We start from the raw sequence: 17,929 nt of genomic DNA on the forward strand, positions 1-17,929 counted from the left end.
ATTTGTTGCACAAAAGTACAAGATGAACTGCACCTAACCCAGCAAGACACACTTGTCCAATAACACACCTATCTTATTAGCAATACACTGCACTTCTGTAATTGAAACACCTGCAATATACACAGACACAATTCACTATTATGCCAATGCACAAGCACAAAACACAGGTCCAACAAAATTTGGTAACAAAAATACCTGGAATGGGAGCAGATGACGATTGTGTGCATCTGCTTGTGCCAGGTGGTGGTAAGTATGAATCTGTTGTAGAAAACATTGTATTCCATTAATATTAAGCTTCTCTGCAAGAGTAAATACACTTGTATTAATGTAATTTCACCTACCTTGGCCAACATTCCTGTACAAATCGAAGGTGCCGGACACACTACTCACGCTCTCTCCATGGAAAAAAAGGTAGGAGCTGCTCCTCATACCTTGTGAAGAACACTTTCTTTGCAGGGCCACCTCCAGTTCCAGATCTAAATAAAATATATGAATGCTTTTATTGTGTTGCCTCCAATAAGCAAGCCATAACAACGCATTCACTTTTTGTTCCTCATTGTTGCCCCAATCAATTCCATTTACTTTCAAGTGTAACAATACTAAGGCATGCTCTGACACAAACCCTACTAAAATGCTGCAAGCTGCTGCTAAGTGGCCTCACTAACTCCCAGGGCTCTCCCTTATAGTCTGTATAGCCTCATTTTCAAACTCCGAAAACGTTAAGTTTCGGAGCCTGCTCTCCTGCTGTTTCTTCCTTTTTGCTGATGAGTGGGTTGGAAGCTCCTCACTCTCCTACATAGTTACATAGTTACATAGGGTTGAAAAAAGACCAGAGTCCATCAAGTTCAACCCATCCAAGTAAACCCAGCACACACAACCCACACCTACCAATCTATACACTCACATACATAAACTATATATACAACCACTAATACTAACTGTAGATATTAGTATCACAATAGCCTTGGATATTCTGATTGTTCAAGAACTCATCCAGGCCCCTCTTAAAGGCATTAACAGAATCTGCCATTACCACATCTCTAGGAAGGGCATTCCACAACCTCACTGCCCTCACCGTGAAAAACCACCTACGCTGCTTCAAATGGAAGTTCAGTTCCTCTAATCTAAAGGGGTTACCTCTGGTGTGTTGATTGTTTTTATGGGAAAAAAAGAACATCCCCCATCTGCCTATAATCCCCTCTAATGTACTTGTACAGAGTAATCATGACCCCTCGCAAGTGCCTCTTTTCCAGAGAAAACAACCCCAACCTCGACAGTCTAACCTCATAGTTTAAATCTTCCATCCCCTTAACCAGTTTAGTTGCACGTCTCTGCACTCTCTCCAGCTCATTAATATCCTTCTTAAGGACTGGATATTAATGAGCTGGAGAGAGTGCTTCCTCTGGCCGATAATCCCTGTCAGTGCCCTCCACATCTGGGCTACCGATGAAGCCAGGCCTCTCTGTGTCAGTGTCACTGCCAGAGCTGTGTGACAAGGCAGCTGGAACACTTGCAAGGTGTTCCCTCTTTTTTGCCACCTTTTTCCCTCTGCTGGCTCCCACACTGCTCTCCATCGCTTTTTCTTGATCTTACAATTTTGCACCACCACTTTCTGTGCTCTCCCAACGCAAATGCGCAAAATGGAGCTAGTTATGTGCTACCACGTGCGTCAATTAGCGTGCATGCGTCAATTAGCGTGCACGCGACAAGTAGCGAATGTGCGTTAATTAGCGCGCGTTGCGTCAAATACCGCACGAAAATAGTCTTCGCGACTTAAATAACGCAAACAGCATGGCGTCTAAATTAACACAAATATACTTTTAGTGAATCGTGTGTTAAGACGCGAAAATTTTTTTAACACATGCTATAAATAGCGCTCGTTTTAACGCACTTTAGTGAATCAGCCCTATATTGTCCATGTGAAAAAGTAACGTCAGAGAACCCCCTCAGCTACTCAAATTGTAAAACAAAGTTCCTAAAAAAACGCTATGCCATGATCAGAAAATTTTATTGCACATGTGAATTTTAAAGGTAATATTTGATACTTTTGTGAAAAGGACCAGCTACAAGAACACTTACTGCACTTGTGTATAAATACTGATTTTAAGTGATTTATAAGGACTTCAGAGTTAAGATTTTTATATTCCATGTGTGATTAAGCAGTGCTGCCAGACTCCATTTTATCGATATGAAATGATACAATGGTGTACATATGCCTTCATGGCTCAGGTGTAGGTTTTAAACTCCAGTGTATTTAGAAGTCTGCTTCTAACCAAAAACTATTTGTACAGGTTTCATAAACACACCCATGTATAAAATACGTCTTCCAGCCACAATGTTAAATGGCTTAAAAATGTAAAAATTTTTGTAATAACTCTTTAATGTAATTTTCTTATAAATACTCAGCCATTTGTGGTCTGCCTGCATATTTGCTAACGAAATTTGGAGTTTGATCTTCAATGTTTAGCTTCCTGTGGCTTCTCTTTCCAGACATAGTTTCACATTACTAGCTCCATTTCCAACTCTGTAAGGTTGTTTAACTGACAACTTTGCATTTTAATTGAATGTTTTTTAATTCTGTCAAACAAAGAACATACCTGCAAGTATTTTGTTAATCTAATTAAAATTCACAAGAACTTAGAAAAAGGAACAATGCATTCTTTGTTAATACATTTTATATATGAGATAGGTAGATATTATTAGACACCAAGGGGTTCTCTGACAATGCCACCTGCTCAAAAGTTTATGTCTAGGTATTTAGTGCTCTGTCTAGTCTGGCCATATTATTGTAAGGGGTAGCTTGTAGGCAATACATATGGATAGGAAACATCCATATCATATCAATCAAGTTTAGCAGGATAAGGTTTGAAATGAATGTTGAATGTAAATTTAGGAACCAAAGTAGAAACCTAAAAGTGACTAACTTATCCAAGGGGATCATGGAAATTGGCTAAATTAGTTGGCTGAAATCCTGCTTATTGATTGTGGTTACAGCATAGGCGGTTTGGTAAGGTATATAAATCTTGTAAAAGCATTTTGAATTAATTGTAGAGTGGATAAGTGAGTGGCAGACTGTCATGTTAGACTCAGCAGTAAAAGGTTAAGTTTTCAATTTAGAAAGTCTGGTTGGAATCCAAATTTGAGGGAAACCCTTCACAGTAGGGGGTAATTAACAGACACTGAGGCCAGGCTGGCTGGCTGGCTGGCTAAGGGGCTGTGAGGTGTGAAAAGCCAGAAGGGCCAAATGAATAAACTAGTTGGGGCAGGAAGCTGGTGGCCTTTAGTTTCTTTGATCTGTTAATCAAAGCAAGGCAAAGTGTGGACCAAGGAACAGCAGGGCGGCAGCAGCTAGGAGAAAATTTGGATTATAGAAAGGGATCCATATCTCCTTGGCCTTAAGGTTCACACCCTCATAAATCATATAGTGGTTATGAGGAGGCCCATGCTTCCCAATGATACCAAACAGGGACTACCTATACCCACCAGTAAGGAGGGATAGACCTAACTGCCCCTTCCTAATAGCCCCTACTTTAATAATAATATTGGGTGCCTGGCAAGTACCAATACTATATGACAAGAAACTGGCATGAGAAGTGCAGCTCTCTACAGGGGGGGTCATGTGACAAGTCTCTGGACACTCCCTCCTCATGCATACAGTAATGAAGGAGGGGCCCAGCGGGACATAAAAAGCACACAGGCCCAGGTATTCCAATCTGTTGGGGGGTGGGCTCAGGATTTCCAAACTCTTGCCTCAGGAGGACACAAAAGATAACTTGGTAACATACATAGGGTTTTCCGCTGTGTTTTATTTATGTATTTATACCTTTGTAATATTAAATATAAAATTTAATAATTTCTGTCCTTTGGCTCTATAAAGATCCCCACATACCTTGTTTGCATGTGAATATATTAACTGCTTGGCTGTATGTGTGTTGAGTAGGGGGGACAAGTTCTGTGTAAATACTAATTAACTAGTTGGCTGCTAGCAGGGGAGTGTGTTTGACTGTAATTAACCATTTGGCTGCTAGTGTGCTGTTAAATTAGTGGAAACTAACCTTAAATGCAGTAAGAAAGTTTGTGTGATATATTTGTGTATTAGGTTTCTATCGCCTGTTAATGAGAGATGGTGGCAGCGAATAGTTATTTGGGCCGGTGATGTGTTTGGGAGTGCTTGATGTTAGTCTAACATGTGTGAAAGGTGACTGAGTGTAATCCCTTGTTGCCCCGTCCCCGTGTCATACGCGTCTGAGAGTGGCGTGTTCATGACACAGACCAATAAGGACAAGGTTGCATCAGTTAGCTGGTATTTTGCCACACCAATTTCCGGGGCTTCAGCAGCTTGTTTGTTTTATTTTCGTTGGCACATTTGCCAGGATTCTTGCAAGGTCCATGTATTTCTGGCTGATCTAGGTGCAGTTTGCATTGTTGCCTACATTGTGAGGCCCTTGATAATAGAACTGCCCTTTCACTACCACCCCCCAGTGCTGCGATCAGCCTTGCTGATAAATACTTCAGAGCTCGGATACGGCAAACAGATATTCCAAGAAATGTAAAATAAAAGCCTTGGGCTTTTACCTTGACAGTATAGTGCAACAAGCACATTTAAACCTTACAGCCTACCTGCCCTTATGATCTAGTAGTAAGAGAGATTCCAAACAATATGGTAGAAATGCTTAATTACACAGAAAATAAATTAGGAGTAAATTGTCCCTGCTGTGTTGTTACCTTTCTGTTCCCACATTTTAAATCACAAATTTATTTATTTATTTATTTTTGTTCACTTTATATGTATATTTAATAGCCATGCTTTATAGTTTCTGTAAAGCTAAATGTTAAAATAATTATTTGATATACTTAAAAAAGTATTAGATGGCATCTGTCTTAGAGCTTTATGGTGTGACATGGTTTACACCTGGAACAGAATTCATCACATTTTCTTCCCTCCCCTTTTTTTTTCAAAAAAAGAGGACAAAATATGGTTTTAGCAAGGGACAGCACACAACAGTTTGTATCACACTTAACAAAATGCACACAACAAAATAGTCAACAACCTTCTCAATTAAGTATAGACTTTTTGATGCACTGCTGTTTAGTACTTATATTAAATGACTTCTTAGGAATCCCAATTTTCCATTTAGGGAGTCATAATGAATCTAGGCCACCCTCTTACAAAATGAACTTTACAAAAGATAGATTTTTCAAGATCCCCAGAAATAAGGTCCCATGAATTGTATCATGTGTACACATTTAATGACTGTCAGCAGAGGCCTATAATATTTACCATTTTTGCCATTGTCATTTGTGTACTTTGGGACATGATTCATCAGAATATGACAGTGTACCATATGTATTTGATTTAAGTGGATATCTGTTATCACTGGTACCTAAGGCAGGGAAGCACAGGTATCTACTTCAAACTGTTTTGCTATACATTTTTCAACAATGCTCAAAATAAAACATTAGTACACCTCCTACAGGCACTTTACATTCCAAACCTCTATCTGTTATTATGGAACAGGAATGGATTACAATCTTACTAAGTAATTTACTTCACAAGTCTTTTGCTGCTTATAATATGAAATTCCAAAAACCTCACGAAGAGCAATACAAATACCTCCAAAAAATGGAAATATGCAACTGGTGGCTTTTTCCTATTCCACAGACAGATTTTTGCACTTTATCAGTACATTTTTATCTGTACTTTATTAATAACATTTTGTGCAAACGTCTATTAAGGAAATTGTTTGTCCATATATTGCAATATATTTAAGCTGGTCAGCTAGATAAGTCAGCACTAGTCTGGACAATCCTACATTCAACTTATTCAATTTATTTTATATGGACTAAGTTTCATGTATTACTTGTTATTTCAAAGTTAAAACTCACACATAGTTGGCTTTTGTACTGGACACCACAGGAATCACCTGACAGGAGTTTGGGAATTATCAATTTAAGGTGGTCATAATAAATGGGGTAAGCTTCCCGACTGCATATGTTTGTGTGCGGCTCCGTTACAGAAACAATTATCGAAGCTGGCCACCATGCTTGTAATATTTTTTAATGCATGGTGCAAAAAATATATATATACACAGGAACATCAAGGAACCTGAACTTCAGAATAGTAAAGTTTAAGTACTTAAAGGAATACTGTCATGTGAAAACTTGTTTTTTTTTTCAAAATACATCAGTTATTATAGCTTCTCCAGCAGAATCCTGCACTGAAATCCATTGTTCAAAAACACAAACAGATTTTTTTTTTCATATTAAATTTTGAAATCTAACATTCTTCATTTCCCAGGGTGCCACAGCCATGTAACCTGTTCTGGTAAACATCAGTCACACTTTACTGCTGAGCTGCAAGTTGGAGGTGATATCACCCCCCTCCCAGCAGCCAATCAACAGAACAATGGGAAGGTAGTAAGATAGCAGCTCCCAGTAAATATCAGAATAGCACTCTGTAGTAAGAAATCCAAGTCCGTCTTACGACTCCTCCAGTCCAGTTACACTGAAGCAGGAGAAACAATTGGTTACCTTAAAGCAGTTCCGTTGTGCAGCATTAGCTCCTTCTGAAGGCTCAGACTCAGGCACAATGCACTGAGATGGCTGCCTACACACCAATTTTACAACTAAAAAAAAAACAATTTAACCAATACAAATCAGAGGGAACAGAAGCTGCATTTAATGAATATACACTATAATAAGGGGCATATTGACTCATTGTTATGGCCTTGAAACTTGTATAAACTGTCACTGTCATGATAATGTTTGTAGGGTTGAATGAAAATATTGAGTTTATTATCCGAAAACCATGAATTTCTGAAAAATGTGAGAAATTCGTAAATATTTAAATGGACGTTCATTTCCATCTATCCACTTTATTTTCCCCAAACAGAAAGTGCTCCAGCAGCCATTTTAAGAGCTTTAGAGCTTATTTTTGGAAAACAATAATGTGTTTACATTTGACTTGGAACTGGGTGAAATAGAAAACAATTATATGATTAACTTCCCCTTGAAAATGTGTGAAATAGAAAACAATGATGTGATTAACTTCCCCTTGAAAACTTTGCTGAAGTTACGGAATGCAGTATTCGTAACAGAAGATGCATTCTATAGAGATCAGATACACCTTGGGGACCTCTATTAAGCAAGCTTATATGGAGTGCTAGCATTTACTTGTTCGTTAAGTAGGCTCCTGCTTGCAGTTCTAGCAGTTGGTAGCTGAGATCACACATTCTTAAGGGTGGAGGAAGGGAGTTTTATGAATTCTTATGGGAGGGGGGAGCAGGAGAGGGGAGAGAGGAGAGAACTGTGCAGACTCTAGCCCCTGGAACGAAGAAGACAAGAAATCCCGTGTTTCTTTTCATAGAAGACTCAGTGCAGTTTTTCTGTGAGTGCTTATGGCTGTATTTACATAGACCTTTCTGATAAAGCTTACTTAGTTTTTACCTTTTGTAGCCCACTTTTGAACGGTGCTGCTACTTGTGCCTCCAATGGCTTACTTTTGGCGCTACAGGACCCCTGAGCCCCGCTTAGTATTACTGAATGGCGTGCCTCCACCCAGGGTAGGTATAGGTAGAACTATATCTCCCCTCCCTGTGAAACTCTGTAATGTCCTCCTTGAACAGGGACTCCCTGCAACTCCCGGTACCTTGCCCCTCCCTTGGGGTAACTGCTTACCAGGCAGTTGAGGATCCTCTGTATATGAACAGCCAAGACACCGGTTATGATGATGAACCAAATGAACTTGCTTTATTAAGTGCAGGAAGGACTTCCAGGGTACAGTGCATGAACAGTTACAGTGACACTTCTCCTTTACTTCTCTCTTAGAGAACCTCTCTCAAAGGGGTACCCACTGTACTCCCGCCAAGTGATCCTATGTAGGAGCTCCCCGCGGTACTCTCGCCAAGAAACCCTCTCTTAGGGCTCTCCCCAGTACTCTCGCCAGGCTGACCCTCCACAAGGACTCACCCCGGTATGCACGCCTAGGTACCCTTGATTAGGAATCTCCCCTTATGGTCACCTAACTAGCCACTACATGCCCTAGACTCCAGCCATGATTGCTGGGGGGTCTTAACCCCTCTAACTCCTGGTGGGGTGGTCTCTGCCCATCTAAATATCCTGCCTGTCACTCCTAGAGCAACCTATTACTACAATCTACTAACTAAAGCACAATCCTGTTGAACACCTCTTAACAGAGGGGAGGTCCCAGGACTAAAACCTGCTGAACATGAGAGTCATCCCCTTTTATATCCCAACACACCACCCGGTGGCTGCTGTCTGAACTGCAGGGAAACATAAACATCTAAGACCACCTTTAGGTGTCCAAATCACATAAGGCCACCCTCTAGTGCCTGTCTAAATGGGAACCCACCTAAGGGGCCCAAATCTGGGGATCCCTACACTTTTCTTCACCTTTAATGGGACTGTGCTAGGAAAATCCATAATGGAGAAGGACCTTGGAGTGCTTGTGGGCTTTACAGAGTGCTAGTAAGGCCCCATCTAAAATGTGCTGTGCAGTTGGGGTCTCCAGTACCCAAACAGGACATTATTGAGTTAGAGAGGGTCCAGAGAAGGGCAACTAAGCTGGTAAAGGGTATGGAAAGTCTCAGTTATAAAGAAAGACTGACCAAGTTTGGATTGTTTACACTGGGAAAGAGGTGCTTAAGAGGTGATATGCTAGCTATGTTTAAATATATAAGGTGATCATATAATAATCTCTCTAAAGCTTTATTAACAGTAGGTCCTTCCAGCAGACACAAGGGCACCTATTCCGATTAGAAGAAAGGCGGTTCCGTCTAAATATTCGGAAAGGGTTTTTGACAGTGAGAGCTGTGAGGTCTCTCTCTGAATCGTACTGGCTGATACATTAGATAGCTTCAAGAAGGGGTCAGATGGCTTTTTAGCAAGTGAGGGAATACAGGGTTATGGGAGATAGCTCTTAGTACAAGTTGATCCAGGTACTGCTCAAATTGCAATCTTGCAGTTAGGAAGGATTTTTTCCCCCTCTGCAACAAATTAGAGAGACTTCAGAAGGTTTTTTTTGCTTTCCTCAGGATAAACTAGCAGTTAGGCAGGTTATATATAGGCATATAAGGTTGAACCTGATGGATATTTGTCTTTTTTCAACCTAACTTACTAGGTTACTACGTGTATGTTACTATGTTGTAAAAAATGAATAGCAAAAGGGAAACTTGTGGTCACCCTAAGAATTTTTAAATCATAAAGCAGAGGTGCAATTAGGGAGCGAGCATGTTGTCCTTGTGTGTGAGACATCATCATCCTTTGTAATCCATTATATGGAGATATTTATGAAAGTGTGTATTTTTGCCATGTCAGATGAACACATGAAATGATGCCAATATTTTATACTACACAAGACCTTAACTTAATTGTACACATTCAAAATGCTAAGATTTAGGCCTCCAATGTGGTGTAAATTGCTGTTTAGAAAGTGCAAGATGGTTCTTGCCTTTTGTCAAACTTTACAACAAACAGAAAAACATAGGGCATTGTTATCTATAATAGTTTCAGGGGTGGAATAATCATGTGGACTGAGGGAGCATCACATCTGGTTTGGCTCTGGTATGTCACTCTCTGTATATTTCCAGCATGCAATTAGAATGGCTTGCCTGAATATTCTGTATACCAAGCAATGCAGCAATAAATCAGAATACATAAGGATGTTATTGCCTGTATATTTAAGATTTGTTTTTACATTGTGTTTTTGATTGTTGCAGCATATTTTTAATGGCTGTTGATCGTTTTTGCAGATTAAAAGCCATATCTATAAATGTGCAAAAAAGCAACACAGAATTACACTTTTCTATTGGTTTATATAAACATTAATTTGTTGTATAAAAGCAAAGGCTTAGAAGCCAATGCGGTTCTACTGAAAGATGCATATAAGCCAGTGTAGCAGGTAATGCAGTGTAAAATACACAAGTTGTTATGCAATTTTGCCAACTAAAATTACACAGCTATATAAGACATATGCCTGATTCTTCCTTTACATTAAGCTGGACTTTGCCAGCATTGTAAACTCCCAGTAAAAATTCCAGTGTAAGCTCAGTATATGCATTTTAAACCCAATTTACTTGTTCTTAGTGTAAAAGTTACACACATACTTTTAAAAACATGACCTAAGTATAGATGATTACCCTTGTGCTTATCCTTCTGTCCTTATGGCTCTTTCTCACTCTCATGAAATATAGAGGATATTATTGTGTTTTATACATAGGTAGGGCTGTGCTATGAAAACAGACACGTGTATGATGAACAGCAGTTATTTTAACAGCTTGCTACAGCAGATTACTGTGGAAAAATTCCAGAGCATTGATTTATGTTGCACTGAAACCAGATATAAACTTACAGTGCCACACTTTTCTCATAAATACCTTACATATTTTAACATCTTTTTTTATACCTGAAATGTTTTGTTTGTTACCCTGCATAAGTAAAAGGCAATTTCTTTCTTTTGCAAGAACTGCAGCAAATCATATGAAACTAAACTGGTTTATCAAGAACTTAAAAGTTACTTTGGGTTACAGGAGTTATTATAAGGAGTTGTATTGTGATGGTCAGATGGCATACACCCTCGGGTACTGAGAGAGCTAGGTTCTGTTTTACAGCGGCCTCTTTTTCTGATATTCTCAGATTCTCGTTCACCTGGTATGGTACCTATGGATTGGAGGAGAGCTGATGTAATTCCTGTATTTAAAAATGGATTACAATCCTGGCCTTGCAATAATAGCACAGTAAGTTTGACATCCGTGGTGGGCAAGTTATTTGACGGCTTGTTAACAGAGATAAGTGAATCTGTCCCGTTTCGCTGAAAAATTTGCTAATCTTTGAAAAGATTTACAAAATGGCAAACAATTTGTGCAATATGGGCGACAGCTTTTTGAAGCACGCAAATTTTGCCGCCCATTTCACGAATTTCGCCAATGGTGAAACGTGGAAATTTGCTGCAATGCCATGCCTACTTGTTAAGGGATCTATTTTGGAGAATGGCATTATGAGCAGTAATCAGCAGGAAAGGAAGCTGGATAGTGCAGTAGATGTGACCTATTTGGATTTTGCTAAAGCATTTGATACCGTTCCCCACAAACGACTGCTTTCTAAACTAAGGTCTATTGGTCTTAGTGAAGTCGTTTGGATAACTGGCTATGGGATCGGGTACAGAGGGTGGTTGTTAATGGTACATTCTCTACTTGGAGTAAAGTTCTCACTGGGGTCCCTCAGTGTTCTGTACTGGGTCCACTTTTGTTTAATTTGTTCATTAATGACTTAGGGGAGGGTATTATAAGTAATGTATCAGTGATTACAGATTACACAAAACTCTGCAGCCCAATAAATCCATCCAGGAATCTGGGTGGGGCTAAGTGGCAGATGAGATTTAAAGGAGAAGGAAAGGCTAAGTCAGTTGGGGGTGCCAAACTGTTAGGCACCCCCAAGTGACTTAGATCGCTTACCTCGTACCCCGGGCTGGTGCCCCTGTTAGGAGAAAACAGCACCAGCCCGGGGTACCTGCAGCGAGCCTTCCTCCTTCCATCTTCGCGCTGCCGGCGAAATCCGTGGGCCGGCGCATGCGCAGTAGAGTGAAAAGCCGACTTCTATGTTTAAGTTCGGCTTTTTCACTCTACTGCGCATGCGCGCGCAGCGAATACGGAAGAGGAGGCACTCACAGCTACCCCGGGCTGGTGCTGTTCTCTCTGAACAAGGGGCACCAGCCCGGGGTAAAAAGTATGCGATTTAAGTCACTTGGGGGTGCCTAACATTTTGGCACCCCCAAGTGACTTAACCTTTCCTTCTCCTTTAAAGTGGATAAATGTAAGGTCATGCACCAGGGATGTAAAAATATGCAAGCCACTTATACCCTTAATGGGACTGCACTTGGCAAATTCAAATATACTGCACAGTTTTGGTCTCCAGTGCTCAAACAGGACATTATTGAGCTAGAGAGGATACAGAGAAGGGCAACTGGTATGGTATGGAAACTGGTATGGCAACTGGTATGGAAAGTCTCAGTTATGAAGAAAGACTGGCCAAGTTAGGGTTGTTTTCACTGGAGAAGAGGCGCTTAAGGGGTGAAATAATTACTTTGTATAAATATATAAGGAGATCATATAATAATGTAACCCTTTTATGGTTAGTTGTTCTGTCCTCACCGCGTGTTACCCTGAGGTAGTATGTAGCTTGACATACAGCTAAACCTTCCCACACTCCAATAAAGAGACAAAGGGTAAATCTGTAGAACTTTACTGGGTGATTGTGGAAATAAGTGGTAAAACTGTAATACAAAGGAGATAAAGCACAATGAGTATATGGGGAATACACTAACACAAAAACAACTGCAACATACAAAACATTTCTGGATCTGATTATATGCCACAGTGTCTCTGAGGAGCTGGCAGCTTTTTAATGGTGGCTCAGTCCAGGGTTTATGACCATAATCCTTACCAGCGATGCTACCATTAGGAGAAGATGGATAGTGTGTGCTTCTTGTGCAGCATGATCTACAAAATGGAGTCTGTACTCCCACAAAGCATTGCAAACATTACATGGCAGGAAGTATGGTGGTTCCATTGGTTATAGGTCACACAGGAAATGAATAGCTGCATTTGCAGCGAACAGCCAGCAGAGGGAGTTAACTGCTAATGAGCAACAATAAACAGCTAATTGATGGAAGCTGTGCTGGAGACATGACATTAGTATTTGTATTAGTATTTGTATGTCCAGCTAGTGCAGTGGTTCTCAACCTTCCTAATGCCGCGACCCTTTAATACAGTTCCTCATGTTGTGGTGACCCCCAACCATAAAATGATTCCTAGGACCATTGGAAATAAGTGTTTTCCGATGGCCTTAGGTAACCCCGGTGCAAGGGTCGTTCGACCCCCAAAGGGGTCACGACCCACAGGTTGAGAACCGCTGAGCTAGTGGGTATGAGCACATGTGACTCAAACACGCAGGATAGGCCTTCGCAAAAGGGAAGAAATGCGCTTATAAGATGTTGCTGAACTGCAAATCTTGGTTTATTGATGGAATGCACAGCATATGCAGGGCTAATATCCCTCATCTGTCTCCACCATGGTGCTTCGGTTGGGATTTTTTGCCTTCCTCTGGATCAACTAGCAGTTAGGCAGGTTATATAAATGCATTAAGGTTGAACTTTGTCATGATTACGCCACTTCAGACGCATGTGACTTTAGGCGTGGCTGTCTAGAGAGTCCCCTGCTCAGTCTCTCACATCTGACACACAGGTCAGACTAGCATCACAGCACCCCAAAGACCAACCAACACTCACAAACTCATACACAACTTGCTGCCACCACTCTTATACTTCTTACACTGGCGATGAGAGATGCCAAGCACACTGGTAGAGAAAGGGTTAATGTAAGGAACTGACACACACACTCTCCTTACCAGCAATCAAAGGGTTAATCAGCATACAACATGCAGAGGTCTAAGGCACACACTCGGAGGTTAGGTACGTTTTAGAGCATCAAGGACAAACTTATTAAATTTCATATTATTATTATTATTATGAAAGGTATAACAGTGCAAATTTAAAACAAGATGTTACAAAAAGGACATACGATAAAATAAGTATAAACAGTTTTAAAATAAAAGGGAAAAATATAGAAGTCCTATACTATACCAAGCAGAGTTCTTCTAGTCCTGGATGCAAGGGGAAACCAAGGGATAAACTTCCAATAGAAATTTGTCCTCCACAGAATATCAAAGTATAGTCAGAAGAGCTGACTATTTATCCCAGTTTGCAGGGGATCAGGTAACTGGACACTCCCCCCCTCAGGAATGCAAGGGGTGTCACCATTAGCAGGACACAGTGGGACTTTTATTACCTCCAGAGTGTATGGACTGGACCAATGATAAAAATGTCCATAACTCCTTGTGGGAACATAATAGAAAGATGAAATTAAATTCATCAATTCTAAATGATCCCACCGGTCCCATACAGACTAAACATCACTACTGTGAGACCTGCTCCTGCCCAGATATTCCTATCTGACAAACCCAGTGGCCAAATCCAGTGATGTTTGGACTTGTATGAAAGGCCATAGTAAATTAAACATATACTCAGGTTTTGGTACCTCTAGTATAAATGGTATGGGTTCTGGGACAATAAATATTTGTGAGTTTGGGTTATGGTGTGACCGCCACATCACCTATGATGGGTCCCAATGTGAACTCTAAGTCACCCCCAGGTGGGCTTTCACTCCCCCACATGGCATGGCTCTTATCAGCCAGGGATTAGAGTTGGGCATTCCAGGTTGTGAGGCCTTTACACATGGCTGGTTCTAGACCCTAGTGACCAGAGGCCTGTTGTATATCTGTTTCTGGCACATTAGGGAAGATTTTGGGATACCTTGGCCTGCTTGATTAACCCTTACAGGCCTATATCATGACAAACTTGATGGAATTTTTTCAACTTTACTATGTATGTTACTATGTTTCTGCTAGGCTCCTGACCAGAACCTTGCTTACCAACACCATAGCGGTGATATAAACTGGAGATGCACGTGGTTCTTGCAGCTCAACTCACTACATTTGTATTCTTATTTTATTCTTGTTATTAAAAACAAGCTCATACAAGCTCATACCAGTGGTGCTCACACAGCCTCAGTTGTTAAGTAATAACCATGAAAGGTATTACAGTACATGGGGCCACCATCCTGGTACTCTCCTACCTCACGGGCCCTCCTGGCCTAAGGTGCCTGGCCTTAGTTTGCACGCGCAAAAGAGGTGCCGTCAGAAATGGTTTGTGAGCCGGCCTGGACATTGACACCTTGTAGGAACACTACTTGACTAGCTGACCAATAATTGTCTCTCACCCTCTAAGCTAAGGCAAACTTCACAGGATCTGCCTTATACTAGCTGGCCCTCCTGTCAGAATTGATATACATTTATCTATTATTTGTGAGGCCCTGGACTTCACAAATTGCTTTCAAGAGGTTAAAGGGGTCTAGGCGAAATCCTTACTCCTCACTAACTTTCTCTTGTTCTCAGGGCAATATCCTGTCCTGGACTGAAACTAGAGGCCAACGTCATATATAAAATATATCTGCACCACAGCACCATCTGGTGGTCAAAAAAATGATTACAGAAAAATAAATTAAACCACAAAATAATATGTAGTACGCCCCACCGCTTTAGCATAAAAAGATTTACCTAAATGTACATTTTGTACCTCTTTTTCTTCTTGTACTTCTCTGACACGCGGACATTGTCTTGATGTATTGAGTTTGCCAGAAGTATCATATGATTAGACCTTACCCTGAAGGAAAGTAAAAGGAGTATCATGTCCCCAATTTTGGTAAGTGACAGATAAGTTGCTGCTGATGGTAGCTTGAGGAGAGAAGCCAGTTTGGAATTATTAAAATGGAGTAGTGGTGTAAAAATTGTTCTATTCCTGTCTTGGTTGTATTAAACACACATTTTTAGCTAGGAGAATTACCTTATATTTAATGTACACATATAGGCAGATCTGCGCACGAAGAAAATTCCTAAATTTTAAAGAATATATTCTTAAAACAAGCCTACAGGTAGCTGCACCTGTACAATAGCCAGTTTGGAAGTTATTTTTTTCTAAGTATTTACCAATTATTTACTAAATGTTCTTCATAAATAACAAGATAAAACACATAAACATTGCAAAGATGCAAGTGGTCCTAAAGTGCAGAGAAATAGTTTAATGTTATAAACTTCTCATTTATTTATGGTCAGAAAGGGGATTGCAGACATCTGTTATGTCATCTGTTATATGACAATTAGAGTGATTTATGCTTTTCTGAACCTTGTCATAGGATTAATCCTGCTGCAAGGGAGTGAGAAAGAAGGGCAGCTGTGTGTATAATGTTCTCAGAGGGATTGTTCTTGATTCAGTGGGTCAAAAGGAGTAGAAAGTTGGGGGGTGTGTATTAACCAGTAGGCCACCTCAATGTCCATATAAATTACATGAACAAGTGACAATGTGAGGTAGCTGTAAAATAGGTTACCGTAACTATCACATATGAGATGTACTGCTCATTTGGGCTTTTCTTATTGGCGAAAATTGTGACTAAGCATGGAATGTCAGAATAATGTTAGATGGGTATACCATTATTGTCCTGTTTTGCTTCATCAAAAAATTTGCAAAACACAGCTAATGCATGGTTTTTTGATGCATGATCGTGCCTTCTTAGACACAACCACAACTTTTTCCTCACTCCCCACACATTTTTCCCATAGTTTTGTGAAAAAATTCGCCAATGGCGAAATACGGAATTTTGCTGCAAATCCATGTTTGCCGAAAAAATGTGCTCATCGCTATAGACTATGGGGTATATTTATCATGCTGTGTAAAAAGTGGAGTAAAACACTACCGGTGATGTTGCTCATAGCAGCCAATCAGATGATTTGCTTTGGTTTTCTAACTGTTGAAACCTAATTGCTGATTGGTTGCCCCGGGCAACATCACCAGTAATGCTTTACTCCACTTTTTACACAGCATGATAAATAAACCCCATGTTTAGTTCTTTTTTTGCATGTAGTTTTATTGCTTCTTATGATTTAGAAAGAAAACAAATTACAACTGTAAAGCTTAAAAATAAACAATTCATTAAGAACTGCAATCATATCCTCAAATTGCTCATTTTGATTCAAACTTCAGCTCATATTGACAGATGTCTAGATGATCCTTACACCACTACATGCTTACAGTACTTAATAAATTATTTATTAAGGTTTAAATAACCATTGAATTAGCTTTTAAAGGAGAACTAATGTTTTATTCACTGGGGTGACAAAATGTTAGGCACCCCTTAGTAATTTAAATTGCTTACCTGATACCCTTGGCTGGTGCTCCTGTTCGCTAAATTTTGCACTGACCCAGGGTATTTCTGCAGAACAATCTCAGTGCTATCTTCTTTGGATTCTTCCATCTTCTTCTATTCTGGTACAGGCAGATGCATGTACAGAAGAGCGAACTTAGAAAAAAAGCTGGCTTTTTCACTTAAGTGTGCATGGGCATGCACTCTGGCAAAAAGAAAAGAGAAGACAGATCGCACAAAAAGCCACTCCTGGTAACTTAAAGAGCTGAAATTCAAATTTTTCATCTAGTGCAGAGAGAGCTATTGTTAGCTGGTTGCTAGAGTCGTAGTTACCCAGATAATAAGGCAGTGGTAAATAGAAATATGTAAATAAAAATATGTCTAATAAAATATTAACAGTAAAAATCTATTATCATATTGAATCTGCTTTCTAATTGCCAGGTGAGTGACCCCCACAACAAGAGAGCATTTTGCAATGCAGGCTGGAAAAAGACAAATAGCTAAAAACTAAATAATAAAAAGATGATCAAATGTATATTGTCTAAAATATTACTTTAACCATCACCCTGTTAGTCTGACATCAGTGGTAGGAAAGCTTTTGGAAGGCATTATAAGGGATAGGATACTTGAATACATTGCAAATCACTATAAGTTTGTGCCAGCATGGTTTTATGCGTAACAGATCTTGCCAGACTAAATTAATTGCCTTTTATGAGGAACTGAGCAGTAACCTTAATGCTGGAAAAGCAGTCATCTACTTGGACTTTGCTAAAGCATTTGATACAGTACCACACAAAAAGTTAATGATACAACTGAGGAATATTGGCCTGGAACATAATATTTGTTTTTTGATAGAAAACTGGCCAAAGGATAGATTATCGGAGTACCACAGGGGTTAGTCCTTGGTCCTTTGCTTTTTAACTTGTTTATTAATGACCTGGAGGTGGGCAAAGAAAATACTGTTTATATTTTTGCTGATGATACTATATTGTGAGAAAGTTCCATGCAGGAGCAATTTTACAAAATTGGAAAACTGGGCATCAAAATATAAAATGAAGTTCAATGCTGAAAAGTTATGCACATTGGTAGAACTAATATAA

The sequence above is a fragment of the Xenopus tropicalis genome, chromosome 6 (assembly GCF_000004195.4).
Source record: "Xenopus tropicalis strain Nigerian chromosome 6, UCB_Xtro_10.0, whole genome shotgun sequence".
In the NCBI taxonomy this organism is placed as follows: Eukaryota; Metazoa; Chordata; class Amphibia; order Anura; family Pipidae; genus Xenopus; species Xenopus tropicalis.